The sequence below is a fragment of the Lissotriton helveticus genome, chromosome 7, assembly GCF_964261635.1.
Source record: "Lissotriton helveticus chromosome 7, aLisHel1.1, whole genome shotgun sequence".
In the NCBI taxonomy this organism is placed as follows: domain Eukaryota; kingdom Metazoa; phylum Chordata; class Amphibia; order Caudata; family Salamandridae; genus Lissotriton; species Lissotriton helveticus.
This window is the reverse complement of record NC_136068.1, coordinates 1,890,326,902-1,890,346,753: the sequence shown is the minus strand read 5'-3', so window position 1 is coordinate 1,890,346,753 and position 19,852 is coordinate 1,890,326,902.

Sequence of the window (19,852 nt, the reverse complement as noted above, 5' to 3'; positions counted from 1 at the left end):
CGTGGGGTGCACTGGGAGGGAGAGACGGTGCGAACAGGCCTCTCCCGCCTCCCCAGGTGGAGGCTTCCCAGCTGCACCCTCAGCGCTCCAGGCGCCCGGAAAAGGGTTCTTCCACTGTGGCCATGCTGCAACGTCTCGCCCGGCAGGGTGGAGCCCGTCCGCTCATTTGACCCCGCGATCGCCAGTAGCTACCGAACTCTCAAAATGGCGGTCGACCTGGCAAGAGCGGGCCCAGCATAAAGAAATGGCCCGGTCACTGGTTGACTCCACCACCGTAGTCCTCCACGACCTTGAAGATTCTAGTGGAGCCGCGGGAGTCTCCGACCCCCGATGGGGAATGACTGCCATGATCGCCCGTGGAGTGACGAAACTGTATCTGCGGGACGTCGGCGCTCCCATGCTGGCGCCAGCCTCACTTTGAATTACTAGAATCCTGCAGACCTCAGTTCCGGTGAAAGCACAGTGTGACCCGGTAGGAAAAATTGTTGCACCCCCTCCCCTTTTTGACTGATAGTTCAAACCACCGATCCTTTCCTTTGCCCTTTTAACGGAACTTTGGACTGCCTCCCCCCCTTTTACATTTTCTAGAGAAAACAAAACATTAACCACTACATTAGCATAGCAGTTGACACCAGAACTGTTTTCAAATTGAAAACCAACAACATCTTCAACAGAATCCTTTTTGTTTCTGCTGTGACCCTGCTACAGCACAGGCATTGTCCCCAGCAGTAATTCTGCAATGCCGGTAAGAATAGCTGTGGTGCCTACTGGACTCACTCACCCCCGCGGCGCCCCACGCCGTTATTTGCTGGGCGGCAACTTACTAGACATCACTTTCGTGCCATCTAGATTTCAGCGCGTTCTGCTGCCTTGGAACTATTCGCACAACAGACTGCTACTGACGACCCACCCCCAGGCAACATCTTCTGAATTTTCATAATTTGAAAGAACTAGTAACATGTCCTCATCAGGAATTCAAAAGAAATTGCCACGGTCTATTCGTTGTTTAAATGTTTTTACTGTTTTTGTTTTGTTGTATATATTTATATGCTATTAAAGTTTTATATTCCTACTACTTTGTTGGAGTGCTATATATTTTTAATGTGACACATAATTGTAAAAACTTTGATGTACAAAGAGTCATTCCTGGAATCTTCCGCTTCAGGCTCGGTCCCCTCCCCAATCACAATACAGGATGGTTTTCAGATAGTAGGAACACGTGTGGTGTGACGGATCTCATCGGGTGTGGGCCTTGATCTACTATAACTCCTTTGAAGAGGGGTGATTCTTTACAGCTGGAGCCATAAACTACATCTGCAGGGCTAGCTGATAGCCTGGACAATCGGACACAGAGGAAGAGGAGTGTCAGAGGGTGCGGTAGTGAATAGGGCGAAAGGGAGGTGTCGGGCGGGCACAGAGTGTGATTCTCAGGGAAGAGCAGCACAGATGGGGGGAGGTTTATTGCCCATGCATAAGACAGAGAGCGGGGGTGACCAGTGCCTGGGGAAGATGCTTGCGAGGGTGGGGAGCCATGCTACGAATCGACAGCGTGCAGAGAGTGGGTCTGGTCAAGGCATCTAAAATGGCTGCCGTGCACGACAAAAGTGTGGCATTTCAAAAAAGGCAAGATGGCGCAAACAATGTTTTTCAACACTTCCTCATTTCCTTCGAATCGAACGTTAACAGACGTTGGTGCATATTACCAAAGTTAAGCGATATTTATCGCTAACGATGCTTACCAACAATTTTTTTACGGCTAAGCATCGTCAGAAATTATCGAAGATATACCTTGCTATTATCAAGGTTTATCGCAAATGCGATAATAAACGGCCGCAATGCATGAATATCGCTAAAAAGTCAGCGATATTCATGCATTACCGAGCTAATGCTCTTAGCCATGTTATCCACCTCCCATTGGATAACATGGCTAAGAACTGCTCAGGGCAGGTGTTACTTTTTGGAGATATTCGCGCTTAGCGCGAATATCTCCAAAAGTTGGTAATAGGAGATAGATATCTTGCATGTTGTAATGCAAATTATTGTGGTATATGGAACTCATACCATAATCTCTCAGGAAAGCAGAAACTGATCCTTTTGGGACCGCCTGAAAAGGCCTAGGGGGTGAGGGGTACTCTACTTTGCCCCCTTTTCACGTTCCGAACTATTTTATTTTACTCTCTTCTGTAATTACACAAAATAGCAGCGATAAGATGCATCGGAGACACACAGTGAGAGAAAGGAGGCCGGAGATGAAGAAGAGATGTCAAATACACATTGGAGATAATGTAGTGGCAGAAGGGAAGTAAATATGAGTAAACTTACCATGTAACATAAAAATGTTGCACTCTATACTATAAGTCTCATTTTATACTACAATCACTTCGCTACAACCTCATAAATTAAAAATAAAAATGAATAATGTCTCAAACAATTTTTGATTTCTAAATATAAATTTATTCTTCAGAATTTTCTAAATTTGAAAGAACTAGTAACATGTCCTCATCAGCAATTTCCTCATGAAAAGTCTGCAATGATGATTCTTGTAACCCTATGGTCTCCAAACATTCGATAAATTCGCCATCAACAGATTGATCAAAAAAATCATTCAAGTCATCTCCTCCTTGTGACAATATTTCATTATTGGTGCTGTCAATTTCAATCAATGTAGTGGAATCATTCAAGTCATCTCCTCCTTGTGACAATATTTCATTATTGGTGCTGTCAATTTCAATCAATGTAGTGGAATCATTCAAGTCATCTCCTCGTGACAATATTTCATTATTGGTGCTCTCAATTTCAATCAATGTAGTGGAATCATTCAAGTCATCTCCTCCTTGTGACAATATTTCATTATTGGTGCTGTCAATTTCAATCAATCTAATGAAATCATACACGTCATCTCCTCCTTGTGACAATATTTCATTATTGGTGCTCTCAATTTCAATCAATGTAGTGGACAATTCAAAAGAAATTGCCACGGTCTCTTCATTGTGAGCCATTTTATTTTGAAATTGCTTGCTGTAAATTGCAGAAAAAAATAATCACTTTCATTTATCGTTTTTAGTAATACATAATATAAAACTAACTTTATCAAGTATTTAGTATAACAGAAGGACTGCAAATAAATAACAGAAAACATTTTTCAAATTATCTTCAAGTGTACAACATAGTTCCCCTTACAAATTAACAACTCACCTTTTTAAAAGTAGGAGAAGTGTTAGTACTGTGTAAATCAAACACCAGAAATTCACCACCAAAAATTCCTCACAAATGTACCTCAGACAGTAGTATCACAAAATGGCTGTGGTTTCCTCTCATTTGACATATATACATAACCAATTAACTTTCATCACACACAAATACAAAACCAAAGTAACATTTTAATTGGTTCTAAATTTCAACACTTTCAAATGTGTTTTCCCCATGCAATTTTCCATAGGACATTTACATACGTCTACAGCCTGAATGGCTGAACGGAATTACACCAAACTTGCCAAAATGGTACATCAAACCTAAGAGGTCAGGAAGGATCTACTATGCCCCCTTATGGTCATTTGCCCCTTCGCTTTGGCCTCCTCTTGTCTCTCGATCCTACCGAGAGACAAGATGGCGGCCGCTACGGACTGTTTGGAATGTTGACAGACGCCGGAGAACCAATCAGCTTCGCAAAGCTCCGTAACGCGAAAAGTACGCGAAGCGGAGCGCTGTTACAGATATATATCTTTTTTTGAACGTTAATTTCTCAAAATCCACTGGAGCACATATATTGAGACCTAGCAAAGGCACATCGGGCTACCAGTCCCTAATATTTTGCCAAGTTTCGTGCAAATCCATTCAGCCGTTCGATTATTGACATTTAGATACGTCTACAGCCTGAATGGATGAACGGAATTACACCAAACTTGGCAAAATGGTACATCAAACCTAAGAGGTCAGGGAGGATCTACTATGCCCCCTTATGGTCATTTGCCCCTTCGCTTTCGCCTCCTCTTGTCTCTCGATCCTACCGAGAGACAAGATGGCGGCCGCTACGGACTGTTTGGAATGTTGACAGACGCCGGAGAACCAATCAGCTTCGCTTCACAAAGCTCCGTTGCGCGAAAAGTCCGCGAACCGGAGCGCTGCCCGGTCCGCGAAGCGGAGCGCTGTTACAGATATATATCTTTTTTTGAACGTTAATTTCTCAAAATCCACTGAAGCACATATATTGAGACCTACAAAAGGCACATCGGGCTACCAGTCCCTACAATTTTGCCAAGTTTCGTGCAAATCCATTCAGCCGTTCGGGCTAAAAGTGAGGCCAACCGCCCTATGGAAAACTCAATGTTAAAAACACGTTTTGGGACCCCCCTTTTTTCTCGACCCCCCCTGGACGAACCCCCCCCCAATTTTCAGGGGCTGCTCAGAAACAAAATGTGCCATTTTCCTGAAAATTTCAGCCAATTCCGTCCACAAACGCCAAAGTTATTAGACATAGAATTTTCAAAAATCCCATAGAGAAAAAATCCTAACTATATATACCTACTGGCGACCGCCAGTAGGTAATATATATATATATTGCATATATGCATTTGCCTAAACCTGACCTGTTAATTTTGCACTGTGGAGGTAATGACTTGGGCACTTTGACTGGGGTAGGTGTGGAAATGCTTTTAAAGGACACCTTTGAGCAATTGATGGCACTTTTTCCTCAAACTGCCTTGGTATATTCAAATATATGCCAAAGACAGAAATGGAGGTGGTCGAACCAATTTTGTCCACAAATTGAGAAATCGAGGAAGCATGTAAACAAATCTGTTTCAGCTTACATGAGAGACCATGGAATGGGCTCCATGTACAACAATAACTTGCGTTACTACATGCAAGATATCTACAGAGGAGATGGAGTTCACTTCTCAGATGAAGGGAACAGAGTTTTCATTCTGAATTTAAGACTGTGCATTGGTACCTACTTATAAGTACCTAAATGTACCATAAACTCAAAAGCTCTTCTCAGAGCTACCCTACATCTGATCACTCACAATTATTATTTTACTCTAACTTTTTTCACTAATTTTCAACAAAGTACGCTCCCCGGAGCGCTACCCGGTACGCGAACCGGAAGCTAACCGCGCGAATTTTTTAAAAAAAATGTTTTTTTTTCGCACATATGGGCCTCCTCAGCCATCCTCAGAAAACCTAGGGGGTCAAAATACGTCTACCGTGTCCTCTTCTACCCATTCTGAACATTATTTGCCCTCCATCTTGTATCTTAATTCGACCGAAACACGAAATGGTGGACTCCCGTAACGCTGGGAAGCGCTCCATTAAAAAAGGTGGGAAAGTAATTTACAGAAGAAACCCTGGAGACACTTTCACCAAATATAGATTTGCTCATACTACATACCAATCCCTACCATTTTCACAAATTTGGTTGGAATTCCATTTAGCCATTTAGCCTGTAGACCTCTCTAAATACCCTGAGTTAAATTACTTCACAAAACACATCTGAAGTGTTGGAATTGACAACCAATGAAAATGTTACTTTCTTTTCCATTTTTTTTCCTGACATTTGATTGGTTATGTACCTAAATATAAAGGAAGAGAAGGAAACACAGCCATTTTGACTACTACTTCCTGGTGTACATTTCAATAGGATTTTCACTAAAAACTTCAACTTCTTTGTAAAGGTAAGTTGTTATTTTAAAAACTGAAGTATATTGTGCACTTTAAGTTAATATGGTAAACTTTTTCTGATAGTTATATACTATCCCTCTGTAGTAGTTACAGATTTAGATAGACTTCTCTGTTATAGTTATGGATGGAGTTAGGCTTGTCTTTTATAATTATGAATTTACTTACGTTAAATCACATACACTTTTTTATATTCCTACTTCCACTCTGATACTATACACTGCCCAAAGATAAATTCACTGTTAAAAACTGCCTATCTAAAATTAATCCCAACAGTGCCCTATCTCTACTAATATATATTTTTTATGCAAATTTCAGGCAAAATGGAAGGCGAACAGAAAGTATCATTTGAAAATGTCCTTGCAGAGACCAACAAAGAAATCATTGATCCAAATGATATTGAATTTATGGATGAAACTTGGGACCAAGAACTACTGCAATGTGTGCAATCAGTAGATGTCCTCCTTGAAAATGAGGACATTTTACACATTCAAACATTACAAGCTATGTTCAATGAAAATAACGACATTTCAGACAGTGAAATGATAGACATTTTATTAAATTTTGAAACACAATCACAATAATAAATAATTGTTTAAAAAATCAATAAATAAAAAAAAAAATCAACAAAACAAACAATCAATTAACATAGAATATTTGAAAAGTCTATCATTCTTTTTTCCTTATAGTACGCTCTTTGGGCCGCTTCCCGGTTCGCGAACCGGGCGCTCCCCACGCAAAAAAAACAAAAAAAATGTTATTTCTTTTTTTGCCCCACGGGCCCTTTTAAAGCCTCCACATCAAACCTACTTATGGTCATTTCCCCCTTTGTTTTGGCCTCCTCTTGTCTCTCGATCCTACCGAGAGACAAGATGGCGGCCGCTCCGGACTGTTTAGAATGTTGACAGACACCGGAGAAAAACAAAAAAACATTTATTTCTTTTTTTGCCCCGCGGGGCCCTTTTAAAGCCTCCACATCAAACCTAGGGGGTCAGGGAGGATCTACTATGCCCCCTTATGGTCATTTCCCCCTTTGCTTTGGCCTCCTCTTGTCTCTCGATTCTACCGAGAGACAAGATGGCGGCCGCTCCGGACTGTTTAGAATGTTGACAGACACCGGAGAAAAACAAAAAAAAATGTATTTCTTTTTTTGCCCCGCGGGGCCCTTTTAAAGCCTCCACATCAAACCTAGGGGGTCAGGGAGGATCTACTATGCCCCCTTATGGTCATTTCCCCCTTTGTTTTGTCCTCCTCTTGTCTCTCGATCCTACCGAGAGACAAGATGGCGGCCGCTCCGGACTGTTTAGAATGTTGACAGACACCGGAGAGCCAATCAGCTTTGCTTCTCGAAGTTCCGTTACGCGTCAAGTACGCGAACCGGAGCGCTACACGGGACGCTGTCACAGATATATATCTTTTTTTGAACGTTAATTTCTCAAAATCCACTGGAGCACATATATTGAGACCTAGCAAAGGCACATCGGGCTACCAGTCCCTACAATTTTGCCAAGTTTCGTGCAAATCCATTCAGCCGTTCGGGCTAAAAGTGAGGCCAACCGCCCTATGGAAAACTCAATGTTAAAAACACGTTTTGGGACCCCCCTTTTTTTCTCGACCCCCCCTGGACGAACCCCCCCCAATTAGCGCTACCCGGGACGCTGTCACAGATATATATCTTTTTTTGAACGTTAATTTCTCAAAATCCACTGGAGCACATATATTGAGACCTAGCAAAGGCACATCGGGCTAACAGTCCCTACAATTTTGCCAAGTTTCGTGCAAATCCATTCAGCCGTTCGGGCTAAAAGTGAGGCCAACCGCCCTATGGAAAACTCAATGTTAAAAACACGTTTTGGGACCCCCCTTTTTTCTCGACCCCCCCTGGACGAACCCCCCCCAATTTTCAGGGGCTGCTCAGAAACAAAATGTTCAATTTTCCTGAAAATTTCAGCCAATTCCGTCCACAAACGCCAAAGTTATTAGACATAGAATTTTCAAAAATCCCATAGAGAAAAAATCCTAACTATATATACCTACTGGTATCAATTGGTGACATTTTAATCCTCTGTGGCCAAACCACTTAATTTCCACATCTTGTAAATTGAGGTTAGGTAAATTTCTGTTCTCAGCATACCTCTGAGCCCAATAGATGTAACTATGTCCAACAATCCAGACAGAAAACATGGTGAGAGAAGGTTCTGCTGCAGTCAGATGAAGTGTGGCAATGAAATGGCAGTTGGAAAAATAAGAGTTTAAAATGAAAAAAAATGTGGAGTTTCTGTGTTAAGGAAGCAGTAGCAGTGATTGGTGGATTTTGATTGCTGAAAACAGAAAGTTAGGGTGCATGGATGTGTTCTTTGAAAGATGTAATTTGAATGGTCAAGAAAAAATCATTTTATGAAAGATTGCACTGGATATGCAGGTGCACTGAGAGGTCAGAGTTCAATTGAAACATTGTTGTGTGAACTTGCAAACATCAGAGGTCTTTCAGGAGGTGGTTGCTATGCAAAAAAGGCAGAAAGGGCAGAGGGGGGAAGGGTGTTGATTTGAAAAAAGTGAGGGAAGAGTTTTGATTGGGTGACATGAGAGATATGTGTGAAGAATTACAGCATTTCTGTGCTGTTGATAGCTGCAGACTCTGGAGTGCATACCTTTTGCTCTGCTGAAGACAAATTGGTGTGTTTCTGAGACTGTTTTGAAATTCATAAAGTATTTGCTAAGGTGAGAAAAGATTCATTTAATTTAGATAGACAATAGTATGCTTTAGGGAGAAAATTATGAAGAAACTTTTGTATTTAAAATGTTGCTTTGTGTCAAGTGTTTTACAAATAGATTTTGTTTCTTTGAGTTACATAGCCATGTTAAAAGTGACCCTTAAAAAAACGCTTTCATGTGTCTTAGGGCATTGTAAGTCATTTCCCCGATGAATGTAGGTATATAATTGATTTATATGATGTGTTTAAAATAGTTTTTTGAAAAATATTAGGTTTCTTGATATGTACTGCTAGAGCTTCATAGGTTGTTTGGGGCATATTTATAAGGCATTTGAGTCTCTCTGATGTTACTTTTCCCATTTTAATTTAAGACCTTTCCCCGTGGAGCAAGGTCCTTGTAAATATACCCCCATCTGTGCTTGGCAAATTTAGATTTTAATTCTTTGACTAACATAGCCATGTTAAAAGTGACCCAGAAATGGTGCAAGGGCCTTAAAAAACGCTTTCATGTGTCTTAGGCCATTTTAAGTCATTTCCCCTTGAATGTAGGTATATAATTGATTTAGATGATGTGTTTAAAATCGTTTTTTGAATAATATTTGGTTTCTTGATATGTACTGCTAGAGCTTCATAGGTTGCTTGGGGTATATTTAAAAGGCATTTGAGTTTCTCTGATGTTATTTTTCTCATTTTAATTAAAGACCTTTCCCCGTGGTGCAAGGTCCTTGTAAATACGCCCCCATCTGTGCTTGGCAAATTTAGATTTTAATTCTTTGACTAACATAGCCATGTTAAAAGTGACCCAGAAATGGTGCAAGGGCCTTAAAAAAATGCTTTCATGTGTCTTAGGCCATTTTAAGTCATTTCCCCTTGAATGTAGGTATATCATTGATTTAGATGATGTGTTTAAAAACGATTTTTGAAATCAATTAGTTTACTTGATATGTAGTGCTAGAGTTTCATAGGTTGCTTGGGGTACATTTAAAAGGCATTTGAGTCTCTCTGATGTTATTTTTCTCATTTTAATTAAAGACATTTCCTCGTGGTGCAAGGTCCTTGTAAATACGCCCCCATCTGTGCTTGGCAAATTTAGATTTTGATTATTTAACTTACATAGCCATGTATGCCTCTTTTGCATCACTGTGCGTCACTTTTGTGACGCAGCGGCGGTGCAAAAGATTTGCTATGTGGCGACATATTTAAAAATTGATTCATCTAGGCAGATGTGTCATGCTGTAAAGTCCCGTGCGACATGAAACCGTGCAGCAGTGATGCAAAACATGCACCATGTTCCAAGACAGGCCTCATTTCATCTCCAACAAGATAAGAAGCTGAATCTTCTGTAAATGTCACAATTGTTGTATACACTGCTCAACTTCTGTGTACTCTTTGATATGCTAGAGTCCATCTGCACTATGAGATACCTAAGCAAAGGAAACACAGGTGATGTGATTGTGAAATGAGGAAAAGAAACTCCACATTTTTCAATTACATCACCTGTGTTTCCTAAGTTTACGAATGACATTGTGCAGATGAGGTTTACGTCTGTCCACGGACACAGAAGAGGTCTGGCCTTTGTTCAAGGGTGAAGTGGACATGACTTACTTCATTGGTAGGCCTTCACATGTATTATCTCCTCTATACTCTTCAACAAGCGTAAATTTTATCTGCAACCCTGAGTAGGCCTCACCTCAAACAAACCTCTGGATAGGCCACACTTTATCGTAATCTTGAATCAATCATTTAACATGTTAGGGTCAGATTTATGATAGGTGTTTGTCTCTTTTGCGTCACTGTGCGTCACTTTTGTGACCCAGCGGCGGTGCAAAAGATTTGCTATGTGGCGACATATTTACAACTTGATGCATCTAAGCAGATGTGTCATGCTGTAAAGTCCTGTGCCACATGAAACCTGCGTCAGTTTTCATATAGGTGTTTTGTTGCAAGGTATGCATTAATTTGCATGAAAGCCCTGTAAAACTAACACAGTGAAATTTAGAAGATTTCACTGAGTCAGCTTTATAGCATTGCTGAATCAAATCCTTACGTCTGTTTGAAACAGGCATAAGAAGTGATGCACCATGCAATGTGAGGGTTCCTCCTGTGCATTGCAGTAGACATGTCGCGCTTATGACGTGATTCCTGCAATGTGCTGCTTTTGCGGCACAGATGCGTGACGCATCTGTGCTGTTTTTGCTCAATGGTGCTCCACATTGTAAATTCGGCACACTATGGGTGGCAGAGCAGCGGTGCACATTAACTGGTGCATCCGGGGGGATGCGCCACTTAGCATAAATCTGCCCCTGTACATTTAAGTATGAGCAGGGGACACAGAGTCGGTGAGGCTTATCCAAGGTTAAGAAGAGATGAGTCCTGTTCACTGAAAACTTGGACATAGGCCTCACCTCCTCAGCATTGCTGGACATGGCTAAATAATAGCTGCAAAATGTTACTCTAGTTAAATAATTTTACTATTATAATCTCTGAGATTTGTCTCTTACTCTGCAACATCTCATTGTTGTTCTCTTTCTTTAAAGATAACGGCAACATCAACCATGAGTGACAATCAGCAATCAGTTGATTTTGACCTTATCATTGAACTTGTAATTGAAACGTCAGTGGAAGTAGATCCCTTGGATGATTTAAATCCTGAGGATGATGAAGAACATGATGAGGATGCCGATTTGTCAGAATTGTATGACATAGGGTGGGAAGCTGACGTGCTTGAGCCTATGGAACTATAAACATTTATTTTTAAAATTTATAATAAATGAAAAGTAAAAATGTAAACCGTTTCATTTAAAATTAAACACACCTTCAAAAACAGGTTATGTGTAGTGTCTTCAATAAAATATTAAAATATGCTCATAAAATTAGATCAGATTCACATATAAAACAGCACAGGTAAAATGAAGAAGAATTCCATTTCTTTTCTGCTATTTGTGTATTCTAAATTTGCCAAAGCACTAAAAAATATTCTATGTAAAAATGTCAAGTAGTGTGTTAAGTTTTTGATGACTGTTATTGATTTACTGTTTGGTAATAGTGGTTAATAACATTTTTTATTATATTTTACTACAGATTTAACTGCAGATCATTTCAAAATTTGAGAATGCCAACCAAAGATAGAATTAAAAAGGCTGCAAAACATCAAAGACAGCAGGTCCATGAAATAATGCAGCAGTCCTCTACAAAAAAAACTTGTCAAGTCACCAAGAAAGTACCGGGTAAGACCACGAAAACATTCATAAGAAACATTTGTAGAAAAAAAAGTAGTAGTACAGAAAATGTTTTAGTCCAGAAAAAGAGAAGCAATTTAAACGGAAAGGAAAGGCCAATCAAAAATGTTACTGCTAGAGCAAGAGATAACTCTGTGCATGATAGTAGAAGGAAACAACAGTTTAGGGACATTCGTAGACGAATGTTCCGCAACAGGATAATTGGCAATTTGTTAAAAAATATTAAGAAAGGTCAACACAAAGTGGTTTTTTATAAGAGAAAAAAAAAAGTTGAGAAAGTTATTGATCAGGCATTTGAAATAAAGCGAAAGTTATTTATTTTGATAATCAATAGAATTAGGAAGCTAAACAAGGCAATTTATGATTTCAAAAGAAATAGTAGATGGAAGAGAATAGTTAATCGTAGTAATTTTTGTGAAGTTTTTTCTGGAGAATGGATGCATAGTTCAAGTTGTGAGGAATTTTTCAATGAGGAGAGTTATTTCCAGGATAATGATTTGGTGCATGCAGTTGACACCAATGGTCGAGCTTATGAAGTGAAAGATGGTTGTCCAGTTGAAAAAGAAAAACTTGTGACAACAGAGACAGAAGAGGTGTTAGGTAATGAGGTTTTAGGAAGACGTCCTAAGGGTCCTGTGTACACCTGGAAGTGTAGTAGTATTTGCAGTGTACGACAGGATTCCATCAATTTGCTTTGTGATTTTGTACGGACATTTAATAAGAAAAGTTTGAAGCAGAAAATGATGTTGTTGCAAGAATTAGATCCTTGCAGAGTGAGAGAAGTGACAGGTTTGCAAGGTCATTCACTGGCTTGTCTTTCCAGGAGAGTATGCCAGAGTGTTTTTCATCATTTCAGGATGCTAGCAGTGCATCATAATAAAGTGAGAATGTTGTATTATGCTAAGAGTCCAGCGATTATGCTTAAAAAAGTATGCGCTGCTCTTTTGCATGGTTCTGAAATAGATGTGAAGAATATTTGTGAAGAAATTGAGTTTTGTTACTTTGGAAGTACAGAGGAGAATGTTGAAATTGACCCAGAAGAAGAGGGTAATGTGGAGGACAGTTAATTTTCAGAAGGAAATTGCCACGTTTCAGGTTAAATCAAGTGAGAGGCCTAATTTCACTTGTGTGTGTTGTCGACGCACTTATTATAAGAATCAGACTAAGTTAGTGGATTTATATGCAAAAAGTGAAAGGGAAAATAATAGTGAAGGGAAGGATTTCGCAACATACTTGATGGTAGAAAATTGTTTTGATTTGAGATCGGATCAACGTGTGTGTACTTATTGTTGTAACAAATTAAATCAAAACCAGATGCCTGCTAGAGCGGTTCATAATAATCTGGAATTGGTTGAGATTCCTTCTGAATTGAAGGATTTAAATACTTATGAATCTATTTTGATTCAAAGTATCCATCCCTTTCAGGCTATTGTAAGAATGGAGCCAAAGACAGGGAAATTGCCTCCATCAGATTTACAGAGAGGATTAAAGGGAAGAGTTGTTTTTTTTGCCTCTAGATTTGAAGAAAAACATTAATACAATTGGAGTAGAAAAAGTGGAAGAGGAACCTCTGGTTATCTTAGTTAATGGGGTTCCGACAAAGAATAAGAAAATATGGCAAGATTTAGTGGATGTTAGGAAAGTCAAAAAGGCAACATTGTATTTGAAAAAAAATAATAAGTACTATAAGAATGTATATGTTGCAGAGGAGGAAGAAAGTGAGGAAGAGGATAGCGATTTGTGTGCTGGTCAAATTGAGAAAGTAGAACCCTCTAAAAGTGAAGAAATATATGAACATTATAGTGTTCATCCTTTGCATTCCAAGGAAGTCATGGGGAATGCTATTGAGTTGTTTCAAATGAAACAAGCCAAAGGGAGTCCCATTAGTGTTTGGGAGGAAAGTTTGGAAGCTCGGTGTTTCCCACAGCTATTTCCAACAGGTCAGGGAGGAAGATATGATGAGCGACCTCATCAAATTCCTGCTTCTGAATACCGGACTTTACGATTGTATGCAGGAGATGCTAGGTTTCGACAATGCATTCCCTATTTGTTTCATCTCCTGTTTGAAAGCGATCTGTCTGGACTGTCATATGCAGTGAACCACATCTTGAAAAGTGGTATACACATGCAAGACATCTCGGCAAGTGACTTTATGGATAAAGTCAATGTCCAAGACAATATTTTGGATTGTCACCTGATTAATCTCATGGCGTGTCAGCGTGGTACTAATGAGTACTGGTACCATCGTCATGGTGATTTAAAATGTATGCTGAGGAACTTAGGAACTCCCACATGGTTCTTCACTCTGAGCTGTGCCGAGTATGGCTGGGAAGACTTACTTGAATTTCTACGAGAGGCAAATGGAAACATTGAAAACATCGAATTCAAGACACCCGGAGAACTGTGCTCTTTGGATCCAGTCAGTGTATGCAGGTACTTCAATCATAGATTTGAAGCTATGATGTCTTTTATCATGAACAAGAGAAATCCACCTCTTGGAGAGGTGTTGGATTTCTTCTGGAGAAAGGAGTACCAAGCAAGAGGTGCTCCTCATATACATATGCTGCTGTGGATCAAGGATGCACCTAAATTTGGAACGGATCCAGAAGACTTAGTGATGAGTTTCATACAACAGTATTCTACGTGTGCTGTTCCAAACGCAAAGGAGAAGAAAAGCCTAAGAGAAAAAGTTCTACGTTTCCAAAGCCATCGTTGTGGAAAGTACTGTCGTCGTAAATTCAGAAACAAGGACAAGTTCTACACCAAATGTCGTTTCGGCTTTCCACGACCGGTGATTTCTAAAGGAAGAGTAAACAGTTTGATGTCTTCGCTGCGACATAATGTGATGAAGAAATCACCTAAAAACACATACAATTTGAAGAGGAACGAAGAGTCCAAGTACATCAACGACTACAACCCAGTGATTTTGTCCATGTGGAATGCTAACATGGATATACAGTTTGTGGCTGATAACTGTATGGCTGTGGCTCGGTATGTGACATCTTACATCACCAAAAAAGAAAAGACAGAATTGAAGGATATGTGGGAGGACATTTCCCATGAAAAGAGCCTCAGTAAGAAGTGTACAGTTTCAGTCTGAAGATGTTGTCACATCGAGAAATCGGAGCTTACGAATGTTCTGACCGGTTGTCTTCAGCAAGTCTCTATGCCAAATCCAGGAGTATCGTTTGGGCGAGTCTTGGTCTTGCTGCAACGCGTAATCGAGTTCTGAAACCTGTGCGGGAAATTGAGTATTTGGCGGAAAAGGAGCCAAACAGTACGATATTTTGAAGACCAACATGTTGGATACATATTATCCAAATCGAAGCAGTCACCTCGAGAATGTTTGTCTGTATGAGGTTCTACAAAATTACATATTCAAGAGGAACATCAAAGAAGATATTGAGAAAGGAGTGTATGCTGTAATTGGAAGTGAGGGATGTCTGGTCAAGCAAAGAAAATGCCACTTGGTAAACCATCGAAAATTGAGTGGCGAATCTCCTGAAAAAAAGGAGTTTTTCTATTTAGCACTTTTGCAACTTTTCAAGCCTTGGCGTGCAGAAGAGGAACTGCTTGGAGACTCTTTCACTGCCGCCAAGGAGACCATAGAATGTCCTGCTTTTCCCAAATATCTAGAAAATGTTGAATGCGGAAATCGAGCAGGAAGCAACGATTGCAGCCGAGATTGCCAGAGACAGTTCTCAGGACAGTCAGAGTTCTGTTTCATTGAGTCAGGATCCACTAGGAGGACCTGTTATCGAAAATGAAGCTGCCACTGCCATGAATGAAGTGGAAAGAGCCATGGCACATGCTCAGGAGGATGCGGTTAACTTAGAAGACTTGGAAAGACAACTCAACGTTGAGCAGAGGAAAATATATGATGAAGTTACCAAGCAAATTGATCATGGATTAAGTGATGAGAAGAAAGAGTGCTCATGTACGTGGTTGAAGCCTGTTCGACTGTACGTGAGTGGAGAAGCGGGAACTGGAAAAAGTTTCCTCATTAAAGCAATTTCATGTTATTTGCAGGAAAGGACTGAGTCATCGCTGTCTTGTGTTGTCACCGCTCCAACTGGACTGGCAGCACATAACATTAAAGGTATTACTTTGCATCGTCTACTGATGCTGCCAGTGGAGCATGACAACAAATTACAATACCACAAGTTATCTGGAGATGCTTGTTGTGAAGTTTCAAGAGTCTTGAGGAAAATGAAACTTCTTATCATTGACGAAGTAAGCATGGTTTCCAATGTCATGCTTGCCTTTGTGCATTTGAGAATGCAAGAAGTTCTCAAAACAGAGTATGATGTGTTATTTGGTGGCAAACACATCATTGTTTTCGGAGATCTTCTGCAGCTGACACCAGTGAAAGGACAACCTGTGTTCAAAATGCTCATGCATGAAGATACCAGGAAGTGCCTAGGGAGCATTGGCAACGTCACTATATGGTTAAACTTCAATTATGCTGAACTGCATGAAAATATGCGTCAGGCGAAGGATGAAGATTACAAGAATATTCTACAAGATGTTAGAATTGGAAAAGTGACCGAGCATGGGAAGGAAGCTTTACATGCACGATTACTGTCAAATTTATATCCAGAACAAGACGTTGTGCCTGAGAATATTTTTCAGAAAATTACTGAGAAGAAATCTGGAATATGTTTGATGCCAACTCTTGCAGAATGTGCCATCTTCAACAACAAAATGTTGCATTTAGAAAACCAAGAGATTGTGAAACTGGAAGCTATTGACAGAGTAGAGCATATGGGATCAACAATTATTTTGTCTGAGAATTTGAAATCAAAATTGGATTCATTAGAGAAGACTATATCTAAAACTGCAGGTTTTGAAAAGTCTCTGAATGTGTGCTTAAATTGCCGTATAATTTTAAGAAGGAATTTACATGTTGAAAGAGGTCTGGTAAATGGATCATTGGGTAATGTTGTTGATTTTGTGAAATACAGAAATAGAGATGGAATTGAATTTTTAAAAATTAAATTTGATGGCATTGAGGAAGTACAGCTAATTGGTCGTTGTTCTGCTAGATTTTTGCTTGTAAAAGACTTATATGTTCGCCGTAAGCAGTTTCCTGTTTGCTTGGCATATGCGGTGACAATCCATAAATCGCAAGGTTTAAGTGTAGACAGTGCATTGGTGAATATTGGCAGTTCTGTGTTCAAGGAGGGTATGGCATATGTGGCATTGTCACGAGTTAGAACTTTATCGGGATTGTACTTGATTGAGTGTGATGTCACAAACATTTGTGCGGATCTAGATTGTGTTAAGGAATACAATAGGTTAAGAAGAGAGTATGCGCCACATTTGCCTCAATATCCTTTGTTTGAGAAACGTGTGGTAGGCTGGAAACGAAGAAATGTGACCAATACTAGGGAGGTTGTAGCAAAAAGACGAAAAGTCGATGAACCTGAAATTATAAGCAGAAACAAAAAGGATTCTGTTGAAGATGTTGTTGGTTTTCAATTTGAAAACAGTTCTGGTGTCAACTGCTATGCTAATGTAGTGGTTAATGTTTTGTTTTCTCTAGAAAATGTAAAAGAAGAGATTGTGGTCAATTCTGATCAAAGATTTAGCAGTTTGTTAAATTCTGTGTTAGAGAAATGTAGCACTGATAAAACAAAAATAGAAAGTGTGTCTGAAATTCGAAATCTGTTAGACAGATGTTCAGGTCAAACACAATTCTCTCAAAATATTCAGCAAGATTGTCAGGAGTTTTTAATGTATATGCTTGATGTATTGCATGCTGAAGGTGTAGATGTAGATCACCTGTTTGGGCTTTCTTATTAATGGCAGCATGACTGCGAGAACTGTAGGGTATCAAGTACTACTAGTGTAGACTCAGAAAGATTTATATATTTAACTTTGCCAGACAGTAAATCAGTCTCCTTTAATAAGCTAGTAAAAGCAGCTGATCACAACATGGAGTGTAGCCAATGTAAATCTGAAATGATGTCAACATTATTTATACGAACATATGGCCAGTATGTCATTTTAATGTTCCAACGATGTAGGCCTGATGGAACAAAATTGACAACTTTAATTAAAAATGTTGTGGCTTCGCAGTTGTCAATATCAGGAAGGACTTTTGTAACTGCAGCAATTATATATCATGACGGTCCTTCAATAACATCAGGACATTACACAGCTTATTTAAAGTCTAGAAATGGCTGGTCATTCTGCAACGATTCTGTTTTAATTTTCCCCAAAAAATTGCCGTATGACCTAAAAATTCTTACCTGGTGTTTTTAAAACCAAAATTTTAGGGAAAGAATCTCGGGATGTGCTCTGAGGAATTTCAAGAGGTTCCAATGGCTCCTACACGATTTGGCCTTGAGGATAAGTGTAGTACAAAGACATAAGTTCTTACCATAACACTTGACGTCATGGAAAAATAACTGCACTTTGAATGAGTTCAGAAAAACTGTTTCTTTTTATAAGCTAATTCAAGCAGTCAATCAAAACATGGAGTAGAGGGAATGTAAGTCTGCAATGCTGTCTACTGTTTTATATTGCTTTGTGATTAAAAGTGATGTAGAGAATTAAATAATTGTAGTAGTCATAGAGGTTGTGTAAGTCTGCTTCATAGTAAGCAGTATCAGTGTCATAGGAAATGTAGAACATGAGTGAGCAAGAAGGGTAAGATATTACTAGTCCAGGATTGTGAAAGTGATCTTGAACGTTTTCTTTCTGAAAGTTGCGGAAATACAAAATGACGGGATTTGCTTACAAGAATTTCAAGAGTTATAAATGGCTCTTACATGATTCGGCCTTGTGGAAACGTGTGGTAGAGAGCGAGAAGTCATTTATTGTATGTAACATATTTTTCAAAACGATGGAGGTTTTCTTTCAGAAAGTGGCGGGCTGAAAATAAAAACAGCACAACCGAGTGTAAGCTGTTCATAGGACATCCTTCGACGTCATGGAAAGTAAGCTACTTTTGAGGAGTTCTGATTTCTGATTGGTTATGTTATATGGGTTTTTTAAACACAATCATTTTGATTGTGTTTTTTTCCCCCGCTGTTATATGATGAATACCTTCAAGTCACTGTTTTTAGTGAAATTTGATACATTCTGAGAACAGCAAAAATAAACCATTTAACATGTATAATTAATTCTGTACTGTTTGTATTTATGATGTACATGTAGAACTGTGTAGGAGGCATGGAGAAGGTGAGGCTTCTGTAAGTGTCAAAGTTGTTGCATATAGTGCTCACATTCTACGTAGTCTTTCATATGATAGACTACATTTCCACAATGAGATACCTAAGCAAAGGAAACACAGGTGATGTGATTGTGGAATGAGCAAAAAAATTGCACGTTTTTCAATTATATTACCTGTGTTTCCTAACATTACACATCACATTGTGTAGATGAGGTTTAGGCCTGTTCCAGGAGACAGAGGAGGTCTGACATTTGTTCAAGAGTGCAGTGGACATGACTCACTTCGTTAGTAGGCCTGCACATGTATTACCTCCTCTATACTCTTCAACAATCCTAAATTTCATCTGCAACCCTGAGTAGGACTTACCTGAAACAAATCTGTGGATAGGTTACACCTTATCAGCATCTAGAAACAATTATTTAAAATGTTAAGGGCAGTTTTATGAAGGCTGTGTGCCTCTTTTACGCCGCTGTTCCGTCACTTTTGTGTAAAAGATGCACCATGTTGCAAGATAGGCCTCAGTTCATTTCCAGCAAGATACCGTCAGTTTAAAATGTATATAATTAGGACTGTGTAGGGGGTATAGAGAAGCTGAGGCTTCAGTAAGTGTCAAAGTTGTTGCATGCAGTGCGTACTCTTTCATATGCTGGACTACATTTGCACAATGAGATACCTAACCAAAGGAAACACAAGTGATGTGATTGTGAAATGAGCAAAAGAAATTGCACGTTTTTCAAATACATTACCTGTGTTTCCTAACATTACGAATCACATTGTGCAGATGAAGTTTAGGCCTGACTAGGGAAACAGAGGAAGTCTGAACTTTACTGGTTGGCCTGCACATGTATTATCTCCTGTGTACTCTTCAACAAGTCTAAATTTGATCTGCAACCCTGAGTAGGCCTCACCTGAAACAAACGTCTGGATAGGACACACCTTATTGCCATCATGAAACAATCATTTAAAATGTTAGGAACAGTTTTATGATGATTGTGCACCTCTTTTGCGCTGCCAAAAGATGCACCATGTTCCAAGATAGGCCTCAC